The following is a 13,393-nucleotide window of genomic DNA, read 5'->3' on the forward strand; positions in this document are numbered from 1 at the left end:
CATGGAGGATACAGGATTTGAGTCTGGATAGTCTAGCTCTAGAGTACCAATTCCTCAGTTCAGTTCAGTTCAGTCACTCAGTCGTGCCCGACTCTTTGTGACCCCACGGATGGCAGCACGCCAGGCCTCCCCATTCATCGACAACTCCGGGAGATTACTCAAACTTATGTCCACTGAGTCGGTGACACCATCCAACCATCTCATCCTCTGTCGTCCCCTTCTCCTCCAATCTTTCCCAGCATCAGGGTCTTTTCCAGTGAGTCAGTTCTTTGCATCAGGTGGCCAAAATATTGGAGTATCAGCTTCAGCATCAGTCCTTCCAATGAATATTCAGGAATGATTTCCTTTAGGATGAACTGGTTGGATCTCCTTGCTGTCCAAGGGACTCTCAAGAGTCTTCTCCAACACCACAGTTCAAAAGCATCAATTCTTTGGCGCTCAGCTTTCTTTATAGTCCAACTCTCACATCCATACATGACTACTGGAAAAACCATAGCCTTGACTAGACGGACCTTTGTTGGCAAAGTAAACCAACTCCTAACCCACCATTATAAATGCCAGGACTGTGGATGCTTTCCCATATGCATGCACAGGTGCTCACATGCACGCACACACACATACATGCATACACACACACGCACACACATACACACGCGCACACACACGATTTATGTCTGAGACTCTGTAAAGAATAAAACAGCAACCTCAGTGGAAGAGGAGAAACAATTCTCTATAAAACGAGTCTGACTTGGAGACCACTCAACGTGGGTTTAATTCCAAGTACCCTAAGGGCCTGGTCTGCAGCCTCACCTACAGGGAGGTGCCATCGCTTGGATCTTAATGAGAGACTCCGGTTTATTTAGGAGCCTCAGGGTTATTTTTGGAATCCAGATGTAAGGAGCGGACTATTTCCATATTCAGTCTGTTGGGCATAACACTCTGGGTCCTTAGAAACCACATATGCCAGTCAGAGTCAGACCCAGTCTGGCACCTGTATGATTCCCTTGGCCTGGCGCCCCTTGGCCTGGCAGCAATAAATAACAGGGCGAGAGCCAGGATCGGTGCTCTGCCTTCTGAAGGGAAGTGAAGATTTATCCGCTTGGAAAGAAAAGGAAACACCAGCCCAGACTCCTCAAGATCCTGGGGGCCTGACGCTCTTAAAAAGAGCTTCACTGTGCAAAAGACCCCACTGCTAGGTTTTGGTTTTCGTCTTTCACTCTTTAAAAATTTTAGTTAACAACTTGCCATTTTAAAAGTTTTTAGAGTGCAGTTCAGTGGCATTAATTATACACACAATGGTGAGCCACGTCACCAGCATCTGTTTCCTCTATTTGTCATCACCCCCAAACAGAAGCTCTGTCACCATAAAGCAAAGACTCCCCATGACCCCTTCACCCAGCCCCTGGTCACCTCTAACCTACTTTCTGTCTCTATGAAGTAGCCTGTTCTAGAGATTCCACAGAAGTGGAATCTTATTAATGCAGAATCTGTCCTTTCATGTCAGAAGTAGAATCTTACAATATCTGTCCTTTCGTGCCACCTTCAAGTTTTACGTTCATCTACAGCACTCCTAACCCCAAGCATGAGACACTGGATGGCTGGAGAGTGGGGAGAGAGTGTCCCCCCCGGAGGTCTCCCACAGCTTGTCTCTAGGAAGCCACCTCATCCACCAAGGCTTCATGAATTTCCAGGGTTCAAACAGGAACACCAGACCCAAATGCCTCCTCCGCTCGGCTGAATATAAGACTCTCATGCATCTTTCCTGCAATTACCTCTTCAGCTTTCAGACCTCAAGTCCAAATAGAGCATGCCTGACTCTTGTGTCCGAGGCACTGATGGAGTATCTAACATAAGCTAAGGTTCTTTATTATGAAAGGTATAGAAAGTGAAAGTGAAGTTGCTCAGTCGTGTCTGACTCTTTGAAACCCCATGTACTGAAGCCCGCCAGGTTCCTTTGTCCATGGGGATTTTCCAGGTAAGAATACTGGGGTGGATTGCTATTTCCTCCTCCAAGGGATCTTCCCGACCCATGGAACAAACCTGTGGCTCTCACATCTCCTGCAATGGCAGGTGGATTCTTTACCACTGTGCCACCTGGGAAGCCCCAAAATGACCCACAGCTCACTTTAAATATAATTATGTAGAACTCTGAGTTAAACTGCATTATGCTTTGGTACATTTCAGAGACTGCTAATTCAACTTTTATTCATGACCATGCTACACTCTCACTTCTGAATTTAACATGTTTGTAGGGCTTAGGGATGATGCCAATAAATATTTACAAATAAAATGTCCCATGCACGAATGACAGAATGTTACATTTCAGGCTGAGTTAAGAATATGGATTCTTTAATGACTTCTCATTTTGGTTACTGGTTATCGCTCTAAAATCACTTCAAAGTTGAGAAGAGATGAGCTCGATGCAACTCAGCCTCCAAACAAGAGATGCTGGCTGTTCCTTAATATTATCAAAACTGAGATAATTCTAAAAGTAGGTTAACAGATGTACTTTGTGATAGTGAAAGAACACTCAGTCGTGTCTAACTCTTTGCAACCCCATGGACTGTAGTCCATGTAATTCTCCAGGCCAGATTACTGGAGTGGGTAGCCTTTCTCTTCTCCAGGGAATCTTCCCAACCCAGGGATCAAGCCCAGGTTTCCTGCACTATAGGCGGATTCTTTACCAGCTGAGCCACAAGGAAAGCCCAAGAATACTGGATTGGGTAGCCTATCCCGTCTCCAGGGGATCTTCCCAACCCAGGAATTGAACCAGGGTCTCCTGCATTGCAGGTGGATTCTTTACCAACTGAGCTATCCCTTTACTTCCTAATTTGCCACAGAAAAAGGGGTCTCAATATTCTTAGCTCATAACTTAGCAGGGATTTTTTTCCATTTGCAAGCACAAGATTTCAAGTGTCGCATTTTCCATCAAATTACCTAACTTCTGTTCTCACGATTGTTAACCAACAAAAAACAGGACCTGCCCCTCACTGGGTTATTATGAAGAGGAAGCATTTAAGTGCATTTAGGATACCAGGCAGATATGGAGTGTTCACTATTGGTATATATGATGGTCATACACCAAAGCACATGTTTTACTGAGAATTTCAGAGTTCACGAATGAATATGACAGAGATCTGCTTGGGCTTCCCTGGTGGCTCAGAGGTACAGAATCTGCCTGCCAATACAGGAGACAACGGCTTGATCCTTGGGTCAGGAAGATCCCCTGGAGGAGGAAATGGCAACCCACTCCTGTATTCTTGCCTAGGAAATCCCATGGACAGAGGAGCTTGGTGGGCTACAGTCCATGGGGTTACAAAAAGTCATGCATGAGATCTGCTTACACTGGAAGAACATACAGGAAGCACAGTGCAAAGACCACAGAGTCCACATTTCAACTCTGCCATCTTTGGGATGGAAGATGCTCTGGAAGATGCCTGCCCATCTATACATCACCTCTTCCAGCCTATTTCCAGGACCAGAACCTGGTGGCCCACCCAGAGCAGGGCAGATATGGAGTGGGCCTGGGCTGGACCCCTAATAGTCAGAAATGATTCAGAAGAAAGGCCCAGCCAATTTGATCTCTCTCCCAGGAACTTAGTTAGAACAGGACGACTTCCCCATGGTTATCCCTGTGGGTCAGTTGTTCAGTGGCCACAGACCTTGAAGGGGAATGATAATAGGAGCTGTATGGCCATTTCAACCGAGCAGGACAGAGATGAACAGAGAGAGGCAAGGATGAGAACCCCACATGCTGATGGAGAGAAAGAGCCCACGAACAAGGGTAGAGAGAAAGAAGACACAGAGGCACAGGCCACCTTCCTGGCTGCTGACAGAGTTCTGTTCTGGCTTCAAGTCCCACATTTGTATTCTGCATCATTACCCTGTGTCCTTTTCCTTCCTTTTCTTTGGCTAATTTGCAGCAAATTTCGGTACCTACAACTAAAGAATGCTTGTCTAAGAAACTTGAGTAAGCTTTCAATTAACCTCTTTAAGCCTCAGTTTCTTCATCTGTAAAATGGGATTCATTTGTTCAGTTTATCTACTGTCTACTATTTGCCAAGCACTAGCTAAGTATGGGGGAAACAATGGTTAGACACTCCAGAAAATATCCCCACTTTTGTGGGGTTTATGGTAGAGGAGAAGACATAAGCTTTAGTGGGTAAATCAATCATAAGATTAAACATAAAATTACAAGCAGGGTAAGTGTTACAACTGCAGAAGCACATGATATCATAAAAATACATTCCCAAAGGGACTGACTTCAGAGAAGTCAGAGAGAGAATCTAAGCAGAGATTAACAAGGCCAAGAGGGAAAATAAAAGCCTTCTAGGCAAAAGGCACATGATTTGCAAAGATTAGGAGAAAGGGAGAATGGTAAACATGATGGCTGCAAAAAGACAAGTGGGAAGAGGGCACTGTAGAGAAAAGAAGGGAAACTGTGACATGAAATGAAGCTGGATGACAGGACTGGGGTCAAAATGCCAAGAGCTATGTGGGCCATGATGAGTATTTTGATCTTTATTCTAAGATACTTATTCCAAGATCAATGCTGAGCTTTAAATAATGAGATGTTAAGTCAGACCTGCCTTTGAAACATCATGCTGGTCACACTATGAAGAATGCATTGGAGGAGGCAGGAGTGGATGTGGGTTGGACCAAGTAAGTGGCTGCTTTAAAGTCCAGGGCAGAGGACCCAGAGACAGGGGCAAAAGTCATGAGTTTGACTAAGGACATATTGAGTAGAGGTGTCTCTGAAACAGACAAGACTGAACATTTCATCTCAAGGCTACTGTGCCTATGAATGTAGAACCTGCTGAGAAGGTCTAGGTCAGAGATATATATTCATGAGTCAAGGAGATGAATCTGTAGACTTAATGGAAGACTTGGGCACAGGTGAGTTTGCCAAGGGAGAGATGATGGTGTGAAGAAAGGAAAACGTAGAGGGTAGCCAGTGGGTAGTGACTGGCACAGAGGCGGGTGGTCCACACGGGAGGCAGAGGCAAGACCAGGAGACTGATGTGTCCTAAGCCAAGGAGAGAAAGAAGTAACCAACAGCATTCATCAAACAACAGGATGGCTAATATAATCAAACTGGACAATAGACAAAGCCTCCAGGACAATAAAGGGCATGGCAAAGTGAGCTCTGAAAATAAAACAGGCAGTTACTATGAGGAACGGCTCACGGATGTCGTGAGCATCAAACTAAACAATCCATATGTCAGAGCACGTGACAAGCAGAAGGCTTTCAGCAGATGTAATTAGCAACTTCCTGTCCCCTTTTGAAAATCAGATGAGGTATTTTATGTCCAAAAATTCCTCCAAGACTAAAGGTTACCATGAAACAAGCAAGGTGATAAGAAAATGATATGAACACTGAAGAAGAGATGAGACTCTCTGGAACAGAAGAAACCTGGACATACACTGGACACAGAAGCCAAAAGTGAAATTGATTGTCAAGCTTCTCCCAGTGCAGAGGAGAAAGAGCTTGCTCAAACTCATGTCCATCGAGTCAGGGATGCCATCCAATCATTTCATCCTCTGTCATCCCCTTCTCCTCCTGCCTTCAATTTTTCCCAGCATCAGGGTCACATGTACATAAACACACACACACACACACACACACACACACAACCTTCAAATACAGAAAAACAATGAATAGACGTAAAATGAATTTCTTTGGAAAGATCCTTAATATATATATTTTTGGAAACTGCTAAAGATTTACCCCCTATCAGATAAACTTAAAATTATTTTAATAACTAGATGAAGATCAATAGGAAGCCCAGCCATCACCCTCTGCCACCACTGCACAGCGTGAGGCTAGGCAATCTTTAAACTACTCAGGCAATGGTTTTCCTCTTGTGTTTGCAAAAATTGGTTCCCAAGGCTGAAAGAGTAAAATTCTTGCTCTTGACAATATGTCATATAATGTATACAGGACAGACCCCTAGTGTGACTACCAGTTGGATAATTATGCAGAGATAATGCACAGTTCTCGTGCTTTGTAGAGAGAAGCCCGCAGAGCACAAAGGCTTTCTGCCTTGAAAGGGCAACTATTTAAATGTTGTTGCCTAACAGCTAAAGAAACAGGATTCCATGGTAATATAGATGCTCCCGGGTCAAGTACATGTTCTGAGAAATCAAGGGACATGCAAATGAACCCAGACTAATGGACCAGGGCTTACTCCAATGGGGTTTTCTTTAATCGGGTCCTTGTCCTGTAAAGTGACAATTCTGCCGCCATGCAGGGGACACACAAACATTTAGAGATGAAAGGCAGGGGCGTCCCAGTAAAACATTCTCTGCCTCATTCTCCCGACCTGAAAAAGTGGATGTTCATTTTACTTAAAATTGGCAGAAACTAATAACTCCCACCCTGTTTTGTATGGCTCAAAGCCCAGATTTGAATTTTAACATTTGCTTGTATGCTACTGTTTAAGTCAAGTCTTGAACTGTTTCAGCTGCTTGGAATGGGAGGTCAGAAATGGTGGGTGGGCAAGCTGGTGGCCAGGTGGGCATCCTTGAGTCAGGATCCAGGTGAGGCGTAAGGCGATGGCAGTCTCATTACCTGTGGGTGACTTCTGGAACAGGGGGTGAGGCATTTTCGGTGAAGGGTTCAGGAGCACTGGGATCACCACAAAGAGATCTGGACTTGCTTTAAGTGGTAAACAAAAATGGGAAATAGAAGGGTTTAAAAGCAGTCTGGTGGCAAAGGAAAGTAGAAAGTTTGCAAGATGCCCTGCGTCGACCTCTGGACCACTCAACAGCTCGGGGAAGAAGTTATTCGAGATCTCTGAGTCCCCGTCTTAGCATCTGTGACATCAAAGGGCTGACACATGTCTTTCATGTCTTCATGATTCCTTTAAGGCCTCAAAGGCACCCTCCAGTATTCCATCTCTTTGGTCTATTTTTTTATTTTTATTTTTATTGGAGTATAGTTGATTACAATGTTGTGTTGCTTTCTGCTGTAAAGCAAAGTAATAGAGTTAAATACATATACATATATCCACTCTGTTTTAGATTCTTTCCCCATGTAGATCATTACAGAGTATTGAATAGAGTTCCCTGTGCGAAACAGTAGGTCCTTGTTGATTATCTTATATATACATATAAATATATATATATATATATATATATATATAATAGCATATATGTTAATCCCAATCTCCCAATTTATCCCTTCCCTCTATCCCCCCTGGTAACCATAAGATTGTTTTCCACATCTGTGACTCTATTTTTGTTTTGTAAATAAGTGCATCTGAACATATCTTTTTAGACTCCATATACTTTGTTCTATTTCTATTTGGCATATCAAAATCGCCGTGGGCTCCTCGTCACCAATCACACCATCTCTGCTACCGGAGCCTGTTAACTACGTCCCAGAAGCCAAGTGTTACATGATTTTTATTCCAGGCACCAGTTATCTCCCAACAGCTCAGTGGTGGAAATGAGTTTTCCAAGCCTCCTTCAAGGGAAAATAAAAATATTAAAGTTTCTTTTGAAAAGTCCTGCCAAACTTCTAGCCTTACATCTTTAGAGGACATTTTTTTTATTTAGAGCCCCCCTGAGAGGTGGAAAGAAAAGTGGAATCTGGGAGAATGTTCCTATTTCAACAAATGAAGCCAATGCAGAAGAGATCTTCAGAAACATGACTCAGGGAACTCAAACCCGGGCTCTGTAACAAACTTCAGGGGTGGGATGGGGCAGGAGATGGGAGGGAGGTTCCAGAGGGAGGGGACATAGGTATGCCTGTGGCTGATTCATGTTGATGTTCAGCAGAAACCAACCCAATACTGTAAAGCAATTATCCTTCAGTTAAAAATAAATAAATTTATTTTTTAAAAAAAGAAAGAAACATGCCCTCCTAGGCCGTTTCCCAGAAGCTCCTGCTGGACATGGGCTCCTGCCAAAATCTCTAAAGATATGCTGTGTGCAGCAGCATGGTGACCACTCACGGCCCTGCTTCTAGAAGCATCCGTCTCCAGCCCCTCAGCTACCCAGCTTCTGCCCACTGCACCCTATTGGTAATGACCAGGTCTCTGGTTTTCCAAACTTTCTTCCACAAGGACCACCCTAGCAGCTAACAGAAACGAAGGCAGCAGCAGAGTAGACTGGGTGGCATCCAGCTTTTCTAGAAACAGCCAGAAAGAAGCCTTTTAGGCTTTACAGGACTAGTGTCAAAATCAAGGTTACTATACAGACACTTACAATCCAGAAGAGAAAACACCTTCCCCGTCTTTATTCATTGAAATCCACAATGTAATAACAACAGTATAATCACTTACAGAATACAAGACTACTAATGAGAGATTGTAATTATTTTGGAGGGAGTGGGGATAACATTACCTTTAATTTAGATTCAAAGGTAGTGCTTCCTATGATCAACTCAATCAAAAAGTTCATCCATGAAAACCATCCTCAGCTTTGTGGTTGATTAGTCACTAAGTCATGTCTGACTCTTTGTGACCCCGTGGATTGTAGCCTGCCAGGCTCCTCCATCCGTGGGGATTTCTCAGGCAAAGATATTGCAGTGGATTGCCATTTCCTTCTCCAGGGGGTCTGCAGGACTCAGGGATCAAACCTGAGTCTCCTGCATGGGCAGGTGGATTCTTTACCACTGAGTCACCAGGGAAGCCACCCTCAGTTTAGGGTCTTACAAAAGCAGGGAGCAGGCAGGACCTGGCTTGCATGCTGCAGTTTACTGATTCAAGGAGCTCTACTATATAGCACAGAGAACTACATTCAATATCTTGAGATAAACCGTAATAGAAAAGAATATTAAACAGAATGTATTAAATATATGTATAACAGAATCACTTTGCTGTACAGCAGAAATTAACACAACAATGTAAATCAACTACAATTTCAAAAAAATTATTTTTAAAAAAAAGGAGGTTTGGGACAGAAACTTGACATTCTGGCTAGGCTTGGGTTGAATACTGGTTCTACAACTTACTTGTGAGCTCATGACCTGACTTTTCCAAGACAAAATTTTCTCCTCTTTATATTAGAGTTTGAAGAGCTAACTATATGCATTCTGTGAACTAATGGCTAACCTTTGTCAAATTCCTATGTCCTGGAAGTTATTCTGTGCGCTCTGTGTGCCTTATGCATTAACTCATTTAGGGATCAAAATATTCCCACAGGGTAGGTACAATTCTTACACGCATTTGAGGAGACTGAAGAACAGAAAGAAAAAGAAAGTGAAGTCGCTCAGTCGTGTCCGAGTCTTTGCAACCCTATGGACTGTAGCCTACCAGGTTCCTCCATCCATGGGATCTTCCAGGCAAGAAAACTGGAGTGGGTTGCCATTTCCTTCTTCAGGAGATCTTCCCGACCCAGGGATTGAGCCCAGGTCTCCCGCATTGTAGGCAGACACTTTACCGTCTGAGCCACCAGGGAAGTCTCTCTGAAGAACAGAGAAGTTAAGCAAAATGCCTGCAGTTATCCACCCAGGAATGAACACAGGCAGACTGAGAGCTCTCTTCACCTCCCACTGCCTGCGAGCTGTGTTTGATGAATGTAGGCTATTATGACTTTTATTCTTGTTAATGAGCTATGTCAATGGAGTAATTAGGATGAAGTTTTAATGTATATTCCAGAACACAGACATCAAAATGAGTTTTGTCCTTCAAAAGAGTTCACCTTCGTAGGCTTTCTGCATTCAGAATAAAGCACCACTGGTCTGAAATGTTCTTGGTTTTACCTCTCAAAACCATAGCTTATTAACTTCAGGGGGCATTCGGACTCCTTCCTCCTTTGCTCCTTACTTCCCTTTCTACATTATAAGCTAATATATCAATTAATAGAATATTAGACTGCCTCATCAGATGGGTCTATTGTCGCCTTAGGAAAGAAGAACTCTTGGAATCCTTTATTGGCTAAACAGGAAACTAAAATGCCAGGCCAGGATATTTCCCAGTTTGTCAGTGGCTGTCATCTAGGTCTGTTTTCAGGATGCCCAGACATCCACCCTCCCATAAGCCAGGCCTAGGGGCATAGAGGTGGGGGAACCAACCTGCCCTGACAGCACACCCCCTTTGAGGCTGCCCACGGGTCCTTCACTCAGCTTTCATGGGTTCCTGGTCTTCCCAGCCTTTGCACAACACTGCCAGAACCTTCCTCCCCAAGCATTCGTGTAGTTCCCTACTGGCCTTGAGGAACTGAACTGTAGGGGAACATTTCCCCAGAGGTAAATCAGTTTCCCTCATTTTCTTTCTTTAAATATTCATCCTCAGAGGGAAAGCATCAGAAGCAGAATAAGAGGTACATGGCAACAGGTGCAAACCTCCCAGAAGGAGCTCATAAATCCCATCCTAGAGGTTCACCCCAAGGCCCTCTGCCCTCTGAGAACCTCAGGTACCCTCTGGAATTGTAAGTGCAAAATGACAGCTCCAAATCTCTATTACTGGCCCAAGCCTCTCCTCCAAGTCAAACACACGTCTCACCTGCCAGACCATGCTCACTGGCACTGCCCACCCAGGGTGCCCACTCTCCCAACAAGCTCAGCATGTTAACTGCGATGTGCTCAAAAGCTTTCTTCTTCCGGTTTTCAACTCGCCTTGTGATCACCTCCTCACACCCGGGACTCTGTCCACTGCCTCCCAGTTTCCAGACCCTCCACCCTTTGCATCTGCAAAGCCCCTTCCTCACTATATACACGTCTATCCAAGATGATGAGAGCCAAACTGCCAGCCTTCCATGTAATCTGAAACATTCTAGAAGATATACTGTAAAAGTGAAAAAGGCAAACCTAACTTTAATATATTATTTAATGCAATATAGTCATAATGCTATGACTTCCATATGTAATCAACATAAAATTTTAAGGAGATATTTTAAATGTGTTTTCATGCTAAGTTTTCAAAATCAGGGTGCATTTTCCTCTTAGAGCAGGTCTTGATTGCAATTAGCCATATTTCCAGTGCTTGGGAGCCACATATGGTCAGTAGCTACCATCATGGGCAGGGTGGGTCTAAATTCTACCCAACACTCAAGAGTCAGCTAAGCTCCTTTCTCCTGCAAGATTCCTCTAGTTCCTGCAGTCCTTTGTACCTTCCTCTGCGCTGCCATCATAATGCCCACCAATACATGCTGTTGGACACTTTTTTCCCACAGATTTTATGACTATAAGTTTTATCGTCACAACTAAGTTCCAAACATATAAACATTTGCTTTATCCATAGTGTATCTATCATAACGCCAGACATAACCTTTCAATAAATATTAATTTATTGACAGGGAATCCACAAATTGTGTCAGTAGTAAATAAGGGGAAAATTGAGGGTAGAATCATTAAATATTGAAAGAAGCAAAGACACAGTGACATTCAGTTGAAGAAAATGACAATCATATAAAATATACTGCTACCTTTGCACAGAGCTGTCATTCAGTTGAATCTATATTTTTGCACATGTGAGTTTCAAATCCTGGCATAGTAACATCATACCTGCAATCCTCAAGGAATACAAGGGAATAACAGTGGAGAAAAACCAGAGCTGATAACAAAAAGACACACAGCACAGAAGCTCTTTATCACACTGTTTGGGAGGGGGCATCCCTGAATAGGTGGCAAAGTCATAAGTAGACTCTAGTGTCCAGGAGGGACTTCTTGTCCTGTTCATGTTGAACCCTCAGCCCTGGGGCAGTCAGTTCCATTACTCCACTGCTCTTAATTTTCCTTTTTAAATGATAAACTATTATATCTGCAACCTAGACAGCATATTAAAAAGCAGATACATTACTTTGCCAACAAAAGTCTGTCTAGTTAAAGCCATGGTTTCTCCAGTAGTCATGTATGGATGTGAGAGTTGGACTATAAAAAAAGCTGAGTACCAAAGAATTGATGCTTTTACACTGTGGTATTGGAGAAGATTCTTGAGAGTCCCTTGGACTGCAAGAAGATCCAACCAGTCCATCCTAAAGGAAATCAGTCCTGAATATTCATTCATTGGAAGGACTGATGCTGAAGCTGAAACTCCAATACTTTGCCCACCTGATGGGAAGAACTGACTCATTGGAAAAGACCCTGATGCTGAGAAAGTTTGAAGGCAGGAAGAGAAGGGGACGACAGAGGATGAGATGGTTGGATGGCATCATCGACTCAATGGACATGAGCTTGAGTAAACTCCAGGAGTTGGTGATGGACAGGGAGGCCTGGCATGCTGCAGACCAGGGGGCTGTAAAGAGTTGGACACGACTGAGCAAATGAACTGAACTGAACTGATATCTGTTAATAAAACATTAGACCAACTCCTAAGGTAATTTATTATTTTTTAATTTATTTTTAATTGAAAGATAATTGCTTTACAGTATTGTGTTGGTTTCTGCCATGCATCAACATGAATCAGCCATATATATATATATATACACATATATATATATGTATATATATATATCCCTCCCCCTTGAACCTCCGTCCCACCTCCCACTCCATCCCACCTGCTAGGTTGTCACAGAGCACCAATTTGAGCTCCAAGTCATACTAATTTATTGTTAATGTAGGGTGAAAGGAGTTGGTGGAGTGTCTGGCACAGGATAGCACTCAATAAAGGTTTAGTGACTGAACTAGTAACAGATAGGATTGGTACCTGAACTATGATGATGAAAATATGGACAACGTGTGTGATGGGAAATATGGAACCAGTGTAAGCAGAGACAACGACACAGAAGAAATAAACTTAGGTCTGCCTATATAGCAAAGTGGGGAGATATCACCTCTATCTATAAAAGATGCACAGTGGGGGTTGTGTCTTCAGGAAGATTCTTCTCTTTCCTCCTCTGGATGTAGAAAATCTCAATAGTACTTCACAGTAAAGTGTTGGTAGATTTTAGTTGGCACACTAAAGGAGATATATCATGACCCCCAGGATGAAAACTGAACAAATAATAAGATGGACTAAAACGAATGAGGTCAGATGGAGATGATGTTCACATGATTCACGGAGGAAGGCAAAACTCTGCCAAGTAGTGAACAGGACACCCTACTGTGCTCTGAAGCCATAAGTCTAGACAGGACCTCCAGTGAGCTGTTCAATTTCCCTGCATGCACACGTGCTAAGTCACTTCCATTGTGTCCGGCTCTTTGCAACTCTATGGACCATAGCTCACGAGACTCCTCTGTCCATGGGATTCTCTATGCAAAAATACTGGAGTGGGTTGCCATCTCCTCCTCCAGGGGATCTTCCTGACCCAGGGATCACACCCATATCTCTTACATCTCCTGAATTGGCAAGTGGGTTCTTTACTACTAGTACCATGTGGGAACACTGTTTAATTTCCCTACTCACAAGCAAATTCTGTATCCATACCCTACTGTGAAATTAATCATGAGCATAAGTTTAGGCCCAATCTTTAAAGCAAACACATCTTCCCTTCTATTTATTTTGAT

The 13,393-nt window shown here is 43.3% G+C and overlaps 1 protein-coding gene and 1 long non-coding RNA gene across 2 annotated transcripts in view; both read right to left on the reverse strand.

Annotated features, from left to right (window-relative positions):
- The window catches only part of FBXL7 (F-box and leucine rich repeat protein 7), a 431,217-nt gene that overhangs the window by 374,257 nt on the left and 43,567 nt on the right, over positions 1–13,393 (reverse strand). The window lies entirely within an intron of this gene.
- The window catches only part of LOC145517047 (uncharacterized), a 50,879-nt gene continuing 43,156 nt past the window's right edge, over positions 5,671–13,393 (reverse strand). Inside the window, exon 3 of the long non-coding RNA XR_014061954.1 lies at positions 5,671–6,968. This is a non-coding gene — a long non-coding RNA (uncharacterized LOC145517047). The remainder of the gene's footprint in view (positions 6,969–13,393) is intronic.

Source organism: Giraffa tippelskirchi, chromosome 8 (genome assembly GCF_054371585.1).
Source record: "Giraffa tippelskirchi isolate mGirTip1 chromosome 8, T2T-mGirTip1v1.2.pri, whole genome shotgun sequence".
In the NCBI taxonomy this organism is placed as follows: Eukaryota; Metazoa; Chordata; class Mammalia; order Artiodactyla; family Giraffidae; genus Giraffa; species Giraffa tippelskirchi.